Source organism: Papio anubis, chromosome 12 (assembly GCF_008728515.1).
Source record: "Papio anubis isolate 15944 chromosome 12, Panubis1.0, whole genome shotgun sequence".
NCBI classification, from domain to species: Eukaryota; Metazoa; Chordata; class Mammalia; order Primates; family Cercopithecidae; genus Papio; species Papio anubis.
In genome coordinates this window covers 94,485,345-94,497,072 of record NC_044987.1, presented here as the reverse complement: position 1 = coordinate 94,497,072, position 11,728 = coordinate 94,485,345, and the positions used below count along the sequence as shown (strand labels likewise).

The window sequence follows — 11,728 nt, the reverse complement described above, 5'->3', positions numbered from 1 at the left end:
AAAACTAACCAATTTTGATTTCATGGTTTGAGTTAGAGTCTAAGGGTCCAATGAATAATGCCTTCCAAATATTTTTCTTATTTGGTTCTGAACTCAGGAAGAGATATGAAAGGAATTATATAGGAATCAGATAGATGGAGATCAGAATCTGAGCTTTATGACCAGGAAAAGCTGAAGAAAAGAATACAGCTTAAATATGTAGCCACAGCAGAGTCCCTAATCCTGTCCCCTGAAATGAACTTGCAGCACACCTCATAAAATTTCTAGCTTTCCTCACTTGCCACAGAGTGGATAGCAGCCGAGAATGGATCCTCACTGCAGGTGGCATATCTGAGAGGGAAACGGAGGTGCCAGGTGGAAAATGTCCAGTTTATCTCCAAACTCACCAACAGAGAGAATTTCCTCCTCCTTTTGTGGGGAGAAGGGAGCAAAGGATGGTCAGAGAGACCAGGAGCGTTTGCAGCTGAAGTTCCTCAAAATGAGAATATCAGGCCGGTGTACAACAGGTTGCTTTTGGGACCCAATATTTGATCTCGTGCTGACCTGCTGGATATGATGACAACAGGTTCATTCTCACCATTTGGACCTTTGGCGGTTTCTGGCAGCCATGGTTAGACCCACTGTCTTTCCCTCTCTCCTGGCTTTCCTCGTTACACCTCTGGAACGGTATTGACCTACTACCCAACATGGGGATGCAGGGATGTGACATTTACGTGCTTGAATCATGTTTTCACACCACTTTCTTGTCACTTTATAATTTCATCCACCATTTAATAGGATTATTTCAGCTGCCAAACACCCCTAAAAAATCTCAATTCAGATTGGCTCAATCAGGAAAGAAATGTACTATTTCACACCACAAGAAGTAAGAAAAAAACATAGTGTGTTATTATTGACAACTCTGTGATATTGGACCCAGGTGCTTTCTATTACTCTGTTCTGTCATATGCCCCTGGCTTCATCCTAAGACTGGTTCCCCCTGTGGTCCTAAGATAGATGCTACAATTCCTGGCATCCCATCCGGGAACCACATCATCCAGAGGAAGGGAGAAAATTCCACCTTTTTTCTAAAGTTGTTTTTTAAAAAAAAAAAAAAATGAAGAAATCTTTCATAAAATCCCTTTCACACTGTACTGACCACTGGTAAACCAATCTCTAAGCAAGGAGATAGAACTACCATTATGGGAGTTATGAATACATAGGGTGGATACTCTAACAAAACTGGGACCCTGACGAAAGGAAAAGGGGAGAACCGACGTTGGACAGGCAGAAAGCAATATCTGTTGCACATCACTAGGCATTTGCTTCTGTGGTTATGATTTTAAAGAGCCGGTCTCCTTCTTTCTCTCTTTTCTCATCTCTGAACCTCAATTTCCTCATCTGCCTTCTGCACCTTGTCAGGCTGCTGTGATAATCAAGTGAGATAATGTGTATAAACTACAAAGTGCTGTGTAAACCTTGCATCTGAGGAACATGAGTTTCTCTACTACTGCCAAGGCATAACTCACTCCAGACACTAGTTGTTGTTTGCAAAGTTGGTGTAGTTCTTATAAGATTGGAAACCAGAAACATCTCATCACTAGGATGGGTTCTTCTGACCTCTATATATAACAAAAAATGTGAATTAAAATTTAAAGCATATTAGGTGAACATGAAAAAATGATTAAAACCACAAGGAGATACCATCTCACAACCATTAGGCTGTCTACTGTCAAGAAAACCCCGAAACAAAGCAGAAAGTAATACCTGTTGGCGAGGATGTGGGGAAATTGGAACCCTGTGCATTGCTGGTGGGAATATGAAATGGTATAGTCACTATGGAAAACAGTATGGAGGTTCCCAAAAAATTAAAAATAGAGGTACCACGTGATTTAAAAATTCCATTTCTGAGTATATTTATCTCCCAAAGGAACGAAAACAGAATCTCAAAAAGATATTTGTATATCCATGTTCATAACAGCGCTATTCATAATAGCCAAGAGGTGCAAGTGCCCATCAATGGATGAATGGATAAACAAAATTTGTGTTGTAAACAAAATATATACACACACACACAATGGAATATTAGCCTTAAAAAGGAAGGAAATTCTAACACATGTTGCAACATGGAGGAATTTTGAGGACAATATGCTAAAGGAAATAAGTCAATCCAAAAAGACAAATACTGCAAGATTCTATTTACATGAGGTATCTAGAGTAGTCAAATTCATCGGAACAGAAAGTAGAATGGTGGTTTCCAGGGGATGGGGGAGGAGGAAATGAGGCGTTGTTGTTTAATGGACATAGAGTCGAAGTTTTGCAAGATTAAAAACTTCTGGAGATTGCTTGTACAGCAATGTGGACACACGTAACGCTACTGAACTGTACTCTTAAAATGCTTAAGACGGTAAATTCTGTGTCATGTTTTTACCACAATAATTTCTTTGTAATGAAATAAACTTTTAAAAGTTTGATAACATGCAGTACTGGATAGTAAGTAGGGAAACAGGCATTCATGTCCACCCCACAAACATATAATGGCATTTTAAATAGGCTTTCTTTGTGGATAGTGGTTTGGCAATATCTCTCAAAATTAAAGGTAGAGGAAGGAGGAAAATCAGAGGAGTGTTATCGAAGAGGAAGTCCACAGGGCTTAAAAGAAGAGCTGTCAAATAATAGGAGCAGGCAGGACCTCATGAACAGCACTGAAATCAGTGTCCAGAGACTGCCCAGCCTCTGCCCCGCAGGTGCCGTTTGCAGCCAGCATTAGGAAGTTTAAAGCAAACTATCCCTTGCCAGTGGAGCAAACACTGAATCTTTCCAGTACTGAGGGTCTGTATTACCTCTCCTTCTCATGACCATCAGGTAAAAGGCTCCTACCTATCACGTGCTGATCATCTTCATAGGACTGCATTTACGCATGCCCTCAGATGTTGCTAAGCCATCTCTTTGACATCCATATTAATCGGGGTAGGCTAGCTAACAAACAGACTCAACATTTTAGGTGTTAATGTAGTAGTAGAATTTTATTTCTTTCTCATACGAGGTTCAATGCAGGTGTTCTTGGTCAAGCAGCTCTCTTGAGCTGTTTTTCTCCAAGCAGCTCAGCCTTCCTTCATCTGGTGGGTTTGCCTTGTCTAAGTCCTCCTCAGAGTCTTCCATTGGAACCTGTAGATTCAACCAGACAATGAGAGAGAGGGAGAGAGACCATGAAAGATTGCATGGGCCATTTTAGGGGCTAGGCTTGGAAGTAGAGTAGTACATTATTACCACCTATATTCCACTGGAAAGACCCAGTCACATGGCAGCACTTGTAGTCTTCTCGTGTGATCATGAAGAAAATGAGATAATAAGAACACATAATGTGTCCACCATAGTACCTTATATGGATGGACAACACTCTTTATAACAGCCTGAACACATAAGCCCCTGAAATGGAAGGAATCTCTGGATACCTGGAGGAACACGGTGATGAGTTCAACATCCCCTCTGTCTCACAGTCATACTTTGTTGGGCTTATAAAAACCATCCTGAGATGCTCCCAGCCCATCCCCAACTACCACTTGTGTTTTATTCATTTTATAATCATAGAAAAAATGAAGAATTCATTTCCACTTGGACGAAACCAACTTTTCTCCTCTTCCACCCACCAGAATTTTATTACGGAGACCACATTTCCCAACAATTACAAAGAACCCCTCAAACATACTACAATGAGTAGAGGAATGAGAAACAGATCCCTGCATCTGCTTAGTCCTCTCCACGGAGGAATTCCCCCCAAGTCAACCTATCCAAATTCTACCTGCTAGTTGGAGCACATCCCAAGACATAAGTAGCACTTATTTCTTCTTTACTTCCTTTCTTTCTTCTTATTTTTTTTTCTTTTTGACAGAGTCTCACTCTGTTACCCAGGCTGGAGTACAGCCTCAGACTTCTGGCCCCAAGTGACTCTCCCACCTCAACCTCCTGAGTAGCTGGGACTACAGTTGCATGCTACCATACCTAGCTAATTTTTTAATTTTTTTGTAGCGGCAGGGTCTTGCTGTGTTGCCCAGTCTGGTGTCAAACTCCTGGGCTCAAGCAATCCTTCAACCTCAGCCTCTCGAAGTGCTGGGATTACAAGACATGAGCCACAGTTCCCACCTTCAAGACATAAGTATCATTTCTTCACTGCTCCAGCCCAGAGAGATCCCATCCCTTTCTGTCTTACTTAACACTGATTGTTTTTGTTACCATCATTTGACATTTGGTTATCATTTGTATTGAATTCCACATCTAAATGCAACACGTATCTCCTAAGCACACTTTGTTCCAAGCTAGGGGATACAAAATGATAAAGAGAAACAGCCTCCCTGGAATATGCCATCCTGTGAAGGAGGCAGAGGAGCGTGCTGTAGGGCTGGATGTTTTAGTGCTATCAGGTGTACACAAAGCATCTTGGAGACTCAGGAGGGCAGAGAGTTCTTCTGAATGAGAGGATAGGTTGGTGCCTTTGAATCTGGACTTTGAAGAGTGTATAAGACCTTAACAATATAATTTGGGCAGAGCATTCCAGGTGAAGACAAGAATGAGAGAAGACACCAAGGTAGGACTCCGAGGGGAAATTTCAAGACAAACAAGTTATCCTGTATGGCTGGAGATAAAGCTGGAAAGATGAGTGTATCCATTGGGATTCTTCGAGCTGCAAGTAACAAAAGTATGTCTTGACCAGGCTTAGGCAATAAGGAAATGTATTTTACACACTGGAGTCCAGAAGCAGCGGCTTTTCAGAGCAGTTCAGTCAGGGTTCCTGTCTGTTTCTTGGTTCTTCTCTCAGTTCTCCTTTGACTTCATGGTGGCCATCCTTGTGGTTGCAAGCTGGCTGTCAGCTGCACCTGGGGCAAAAGGTGTTTGCATTGAAAAGCAGAGAGGGAAAAAGAAAATAGTTTATCATTCCCAGAAGCCCCAAGCAAACTTCTCCTCAGATCCCACGGACATGAAGTAGCTTAGGACTGCCCATTCCTGAACCCATCACTGACTAGCGACCTACCATGAATGGTACAAACAAACTACATGAGCGAAATGCAAGGTCAGGCATCATCCATGGTGATTCCTGTAAAATGCTTGGACCAGACTGTGGAAAGCCTTGAATCCCAGACTCAAGAATCTTTGTGAAAAATAAAAAGCATGGCGGTGGGGCGGTGGGGCCTTGGGCGGGGGGGGGGGGGGCGTGGGAGGGGTATTGATTGTTTTTCAGGAGAGAAGTAAACAGAATTGAGTTCAAGGAATAATTCTTTGGATGCCTTGATGAGAAACGACCAACCATAGGAGAGTGGATGTGGAAGAACCACGTACCCCCTCCCTTCCTGGCTTCTTCTCATCAAAAGTGGCTCCCAGGGAAGGAGCTGCGACACTCACCTACACCAACTCTAAATGACTGCCAGTGGGAATGGAGAGATAGGGTGTTGATAGAAGAAACAGTCCCAGACAGTACTGACAGGGTGATTGTGGAGGGGGAAAGGAAAATTTTAAATAATTCCAAAGTTACAAATTTTGATGACTTAAATGTGCAATGCCATGAATACGAATATGGTCATCTAGAGGAGTGAGTGAGGTGGTTTTGAATCCATAAATCAGATGCATGACTAATAGTCATGGTAATAAATATAAAATTATGCTGATAGTAGAGGAATAATAATAATGGAAAATAAAAACCAGAACAGTTAGTATGTGCCAGGGACATAATAGATACTTAGTAAACATGTGTTGCTCTGAGGTATGTGTGTGTATTTGTATACTTATATACATAGAAGATACACATTTACTCCTTACAACAATACTATTAACTGAGGCACAGAGTGACAAAAGTGAGCTATCCAAAGTCACCCAACTGCTAAGTAGTTAAGTTAGAACAAAACTCAGGCATCTGACTCAGGATACCATTCTTTTAGTCTTTATAATAAGAGCTAACATTCATAAAGCACCTACTAAGTGACGGTACTTTATATACCTTCTCTTTAATCCTTAAGAGTCATCTCTATAAAGTGTATAGCATTCCCCCTGTTTAAGAGAGGAAGATTCTGAGGCACAGAGAGGATAAGAGACTTGCCCAGAGTCACAGGTAAGTGGCAGAGCTGGGATTCACACTGCAGAAGGCATAGCTCAAAACACACACCCCACGATGCCATGAAAAATATAAATGCCCCCTAGGACCTCAGGATCTGTTATCACTCACCTCATCAATGAAATGTTAAACTGCCAGCACTTGAAGACCAAAGCTTACACATTTTGGGTACGCTGTTGATGAGTATGGGACCTAGCACATAGATGCCTGGAACTGATAGAATTTCTAAGCCTCTGGCAATCTCTGCATATAAGTAAAAACTGAAACTACAGTGGGAGGTTCCTGCCCAACTGAAGCATGAAACTTTGAGGAGGTAGCAGGGCCAGGTGGGTAAGAGGCCAAGCTTAAGAACAGACGTTGTGAGTCCAAATTGTAGCCTAGCAACTCATTGCTGGGGAGCCTTAGGCAAACAGCTTAACCTCTTGGAACCTTTATTTCCCCAGCTGTAAAATAGAGATAATACCAGCAACAGCTCATCTCAAATAAGGTGAAGAAAGTAAAGCATTGGGCTCATTGCCTAGAAGACAGCAAAAGCTTATTACATGGTAGCTGTATTGCTATTATTGTTGTTGCTGTTTTTGTTGTTGTTGTTGTTGTTGTAATTTCTATAAAAGAGTATGGAAGACAAACAACCCAAGTGCCACAAAAAAAAAAAGATTCTGTTGTTTATATTTTGTGATGCTCCCATTCCTCAAAACCTTCACACAGCAGCTGCCTCAGCCTCCAAGTTTCTTGGCAGGACTCTTCACATCAGATTAAGAAAAGCCAGCTGCTGTTCCTGGACCACAGGAGGAAGGGAAAACAGAGGTGAGGAAAGCCTGTCCACCCAAGGCCCTTTTCCTAAGCCCTTTGCAGCTCCCAGAAGCCCCAGCTCCACCACATGCCCAGCCCCCCAGACACTGGCCCTGGCACTGCCTGAGATGGCACTCTCTGCCCAGTCACCTGGTTTGCATTTCAGAGAGTGACCAGTAGCTATTGGCTGCTGCAGGTTCTGACTGTTAATACCATGACCAAGAAGCAGTGGAGTTGTGAGCTCAGTGCTGGCACAGGACAATTGCTTCCCTTTCCCCAGAGGCAGGGAACAGGAAGGTAGGGAGAACCCAGTGATTTGTGAAGCCCTGGGGATCACAGCATAGGGTGCTGGCTACCCCAGAGAGGTTTCAGATCATCCAGGCCAAGACCCCTATCTCCTTGGTTAGCCTTGAGCTGGATGCCAGCTTACTGACTGGGAAGAGACAACTTCCTCCCAGCAGCCAATGCTCCCAGAGGCTTCTGGAATCTTCCTCAGTATACAAGTGCTTAGTCATGGACATTAGAGCTGGCAAAGCCCTCAATCCAATCATCCCATTTTATAGGTAAAGAAACTGAGGCCCAGAGGGATGAAGTGACAAGTCTAAGATGGCACCATGAGTCAGAGCAGGGCTGGGGCAGGAACTCTTGTGCAAACAATGAGCCTAGGGCTTTTTTTTTATTACTCAAAGCCACAGAGCTGCCCCCGCACTCTTACCTAAAAAGGGCTGGATCCGGTGATCCTAAAAAGGACTGGATCTGGTGATCCAGTTGGAGCCTAGGACCCCAATACACAGAAATCCTCTCCAAGTTCCACACACCTTTGGAAGAGGACTTGCCAAAAACAGATGATAGGCAAAAATAACAGCAAAGAAAAGTACGCTTTGGCATGGAAAGATGTTCACTCTACAGTGTTAAATAAAAAAGAAACAAATTCCCCAAGCAGCATTTATCCTATGATTCCATTTGGATAGGGAGCACACATGCATAGAAAAAAAGACTGGAAAGAGAAGAAAAACAGTTACTTTTAGGAAGCAGGATTATGGGTCATCTTCATTTTTTCTTTTGTCATGCATATTTTCTAAATTTTCTACTTCGAGAGTGTTTATTTCTGAAACAACAATTTTAAAAGGATATAAAGTAAGTAGGCAAGTGTCAGGGTCCCCAGTCGCCCTCACTCAGACAGGCTTGGCTTGCCACGGCTCCCAGGACAGACTGCACCCATTGCACAAGGCGGGGGCATTTTTCTTTCCGGTGAAGCCTAAACAAGCTCAGACCTGCAGGCAGCCACAGCTGTGGTTTTGCTGCAGTCTGGGAACAGCAGCTTCAGTGCAGGCACTCCTGGGTCTTCAATGTGCACCAGGGAGGAAAGGCTGGATGCTGGACCCCAGTCTCACAGCTGGCTCAGCTGAGAGTGTGTCTGGCAGGTGGGGAAAGAGGCCAAGTCTGAGGTCTGAGATGCGGGATGTGAGGAAGAGGGAGATAAAGCCTAGTCGGCTCTCGGAAAATCTCCCAGTCCCAGGCTACACCCTTCAGGAAACATCCTAGCCCAGTTTTATCTTTCAGACATGTACCTTTCTTATTTTGCTGCTGCTTGTCCAGTATGATCCAAAGCCCTTGAGACCAATGCACCTTTCTGTGTTATCTCATGAAGGTGATCTGTCATGCGGGAACCTCCCAACCTTCTTCTTGCTCACCACAAGCCAGAGAATCAAGAGTCTTTTCACCAGTACCACAGCGCTGGGGCAATGACAGAACCATTGCCCTATACCACATACCAAATGAGTACTAGGCACCTTCCCCATGCTGTGGCTGGGATCTGCTATTTCCTGAAGCGACATGTCCTGAACATCAACTGATTGACGTTGTTTCCTTAAAAGGCTTGAGTATGGCAAATGCCATCATCACACATTGAAGAGGCATGTCCATTAGGACAGTTTCCCCTGTCCTATAACAAAGGGTCTTGCAACCTCTTCACACAGTGGTGACAAACGCAGAAGGAACAACTAGGTCCAAGGGCATCACAGAGGAGATGGAAAGAGGAACTGAATCCTAGCTCTGCTCCTCACTAGTCTGCCTTGTAAGCTGGTGATGGAAGCCCCTGAGCCTCAGTTTACTCATGCACAAAATGAGTCTCAGCAGTGCTGGCAGGAGTAAGTTAATCTCAGCCTCTGCATCAGGGGTCAGCCAACCACAGCCCCCTGGTATCTGTCTTGCTGCTTGCTTTTGTACGCCCCTCAAGCACAGAATTGCTTTTTCATTTTTAAATGGCTGGAAAGAATCAAAAGAAGAGAAATATTTCACCATACATGAAATAGAATTCTACCTAATTCAATATCCATAATAAAGAGTTACTGGGACATAGCCATGCCCATTGATTTACATATTGCTTATGGTTGTTTGTGAACTACAATGGCAGAATTGAGTGGTTTTGACAGAGACCAGATGGCCCACAAAGACTAAAATATTTAATGTTTGGCCATTTACAGAAAAAGGTTTTCCAACTCATCATCTAATAGTCCAGCAGATAGCAGAATGTTAATAAGCATTGCTCTCCCTTCTCCTTGGGGCTTCATCACCTGCTTTTTAAGTCCTCTCTGCCAGGCAATTTTTTTGTCATATTTAAAAGAAAGGGTCTTCACAATGATTATCACTGCTTTGAGAGGGTAGAAGAAGAGGGAGAGCTTTCCTCATTGTGATCATCAGGCTTCAAGTTGGAAGACCAGATGGCAGAGGTTAAATCTTCATTCTGCTATCAACTGGTGGTGTGACCTGGAGTAAGTCACTTCACCTCTCTGAGCCTCAGTTTCCCACACCTATAAAATAGGATAATGATAATTGCTAATGTTTACATATCACTTGCTGCATGCTAGACATTGTTCCAATCACTTATATCAGCAGTTTATTTAATCATAGCAGCCCTCCGAGGTAAGTACTATCATCACCCCACTTATGGGCAAAGAAAACTAAGGCACAGGGAGGTTATGTGGGTGGACCCGGGTTTCATAGCTACTCAGAGATGGGATTCAAACTCAGTCTGGCTTCATCACTTGGGTGCTTAAACAACTACATTCTAGAGCCCACCATACTTCATAGACCTATTGGAGGATTCAACAGATACAAGGAATTGAAATCCTTTTTAAATTTATTTTTTTAATTGACAAGTAAACTTTATGATGTATAGCATGATGTTCTGGTGTTTGTATACATTGTGGAATGTCTAAGTCAAGCTATTTAACATAGGCTTTGTCTCACACACTTGCTTTTTGTGGTGAGAACACTTAAAATCTACTCTTTCAGCAGTTTTCAAATATACAATATATTGCTATTAACTATACTCACCGTATTGTAAAATAGATCTCTTCAACTTATTCTTGCTGTCTCACTGAAACTTCATGTCCTTAGACCAATATTTTCCCAATCCTCTCAGTCCCTAGTCTCTGGTAACCCCATTTCACTTCCTGTTTCTATGAGTTCAACACTTTTCTTACATTAGACGTGAGTGAGGTCATATGGCATTTGTCTTTCTGTAGCCTGTTTATTTCACTTAATATAATGTCATCCAGGTTCATCCATGCTGTTTCAAATGACAAGATTTCCTTTTTTTTTAAGGCTGATGTATATTTCATGATGTATATGTACCATATTTTAAAAACCCATCCATGAGTCTCCATGGATACTCAGGTTGATTCCGAACCTTGGCTGTTGAGAATACTCCTGCAGTAAACATGGGAGTGCAGATAGTTCTGACCGATTTCATATTTTTTGATATATACCCAGTGGTGGGGTGCTGAATCATATGGCCATTCTATTTTTCATGTTTTGAGGATTCTTATATGTTTTTCAGGAGCCTGAACACTTTTTAGTCACCTGTCAAGGTCTATAGTTATGCAAACTCTTTTCATCTTGAATGAAGAAGAAGGTTCAAGTTTTTAAATCCCTTACTAATGGTGGCATTTCCAACAGTGTGACAGCATCTGAATGGAGAGGTGACATTTTTGCAGCAAGCTCTGCTCACATGGGTTCTATTTCTTCTCTCCAGGGGTAAGAGAAAAACAAACAAACAAACCTGCCCTCCTCCCAAAGCCAAAGCAGTGTCTTACTAAGACCTGTTCTTAGTCAAATATTTGATGGATAAACAGGAGCCACCTTTCTTCCCATGTGGTCAGGAAGCTGGTAATACCTTCCCACCTTGGCTTTGGGTCTCCTCCCAGTCACTGCTCCCACCTCATCTTGGCGAGATGGCCATTGGACAGCCCATGCTCCTCAGCCATGTGTGCTGGTCTTGGCTCTGCTTGGCCCCAAGTTTAACTGAAGCCAAATGCTTCTAGTGGTTTCATTTCTATGCATTCCTGAAACTGTGGCTAAGTTCAGCCAGTCCCCTGCAAACGTCTTCTTGGAAGAAACCTGAAACGGGTTGCTCACCCCACTCTGTCCCCAGCCCCCATCACCTGCTGGTCCTGCTCCTCCATGTCTCTTAAGCTGGATGAGGCACACCTTTCTGTGGAAGTCCTTTCTGGCTCTCCCTCCAGTCCAGTCCTCATCATTTCTGTACATTAGCATTTGGGCAATAATTGAGCATTAATTGTTGGGGCAGGCCCTGTCTTGCTTTTTCATCTAATTGATCCACTTGAGAATGTCTAGCCTATGATATGGGCTCCTTTGTGGCTGGGAGGGTGGGGAGGTGGTACTAAGGACACAACATGCATGGCAGAGGGTTAAGAGCTTGAGTGTGAGGTCAAAATCCCTCTATCTTGTCCTACTGTGGGATCTTGAGCAAGTTACTTAATCTTTCTTAGCCTCTGTTTTCTCATGGGCAAAGTGGAGACAGTGCCTACCTTGTAGGGTTGTTGTGAA

The 11,728-nt window shown here is 43.1% G+C and overlaps 1 long non-coding RNA gene across 1 annotated transcript; it reads right to left on the bottom strand.

Annotated features, from left to right (window-relative positions):
- Positions 1 to 1,908: 1,908 nt before the first annotated feature.
- LOC116269761 lies at positions 1,909 to 11,434 on the bottom strand. Its single transcript, XR_004177518.1, has 3 exons — positions 6,194 to 11,434; positions 4,723 to 4,853; positions 1,909 to 3,147 (listed from the first exon to the last, which is right to left on the bottom strand). It is a non-coding gene; the product is annotated as an uncharacterized LOC116269761 (long non-coding RNA).
- Positions 11,435 to 11,728: the final 294 nt, after the last annotated feature.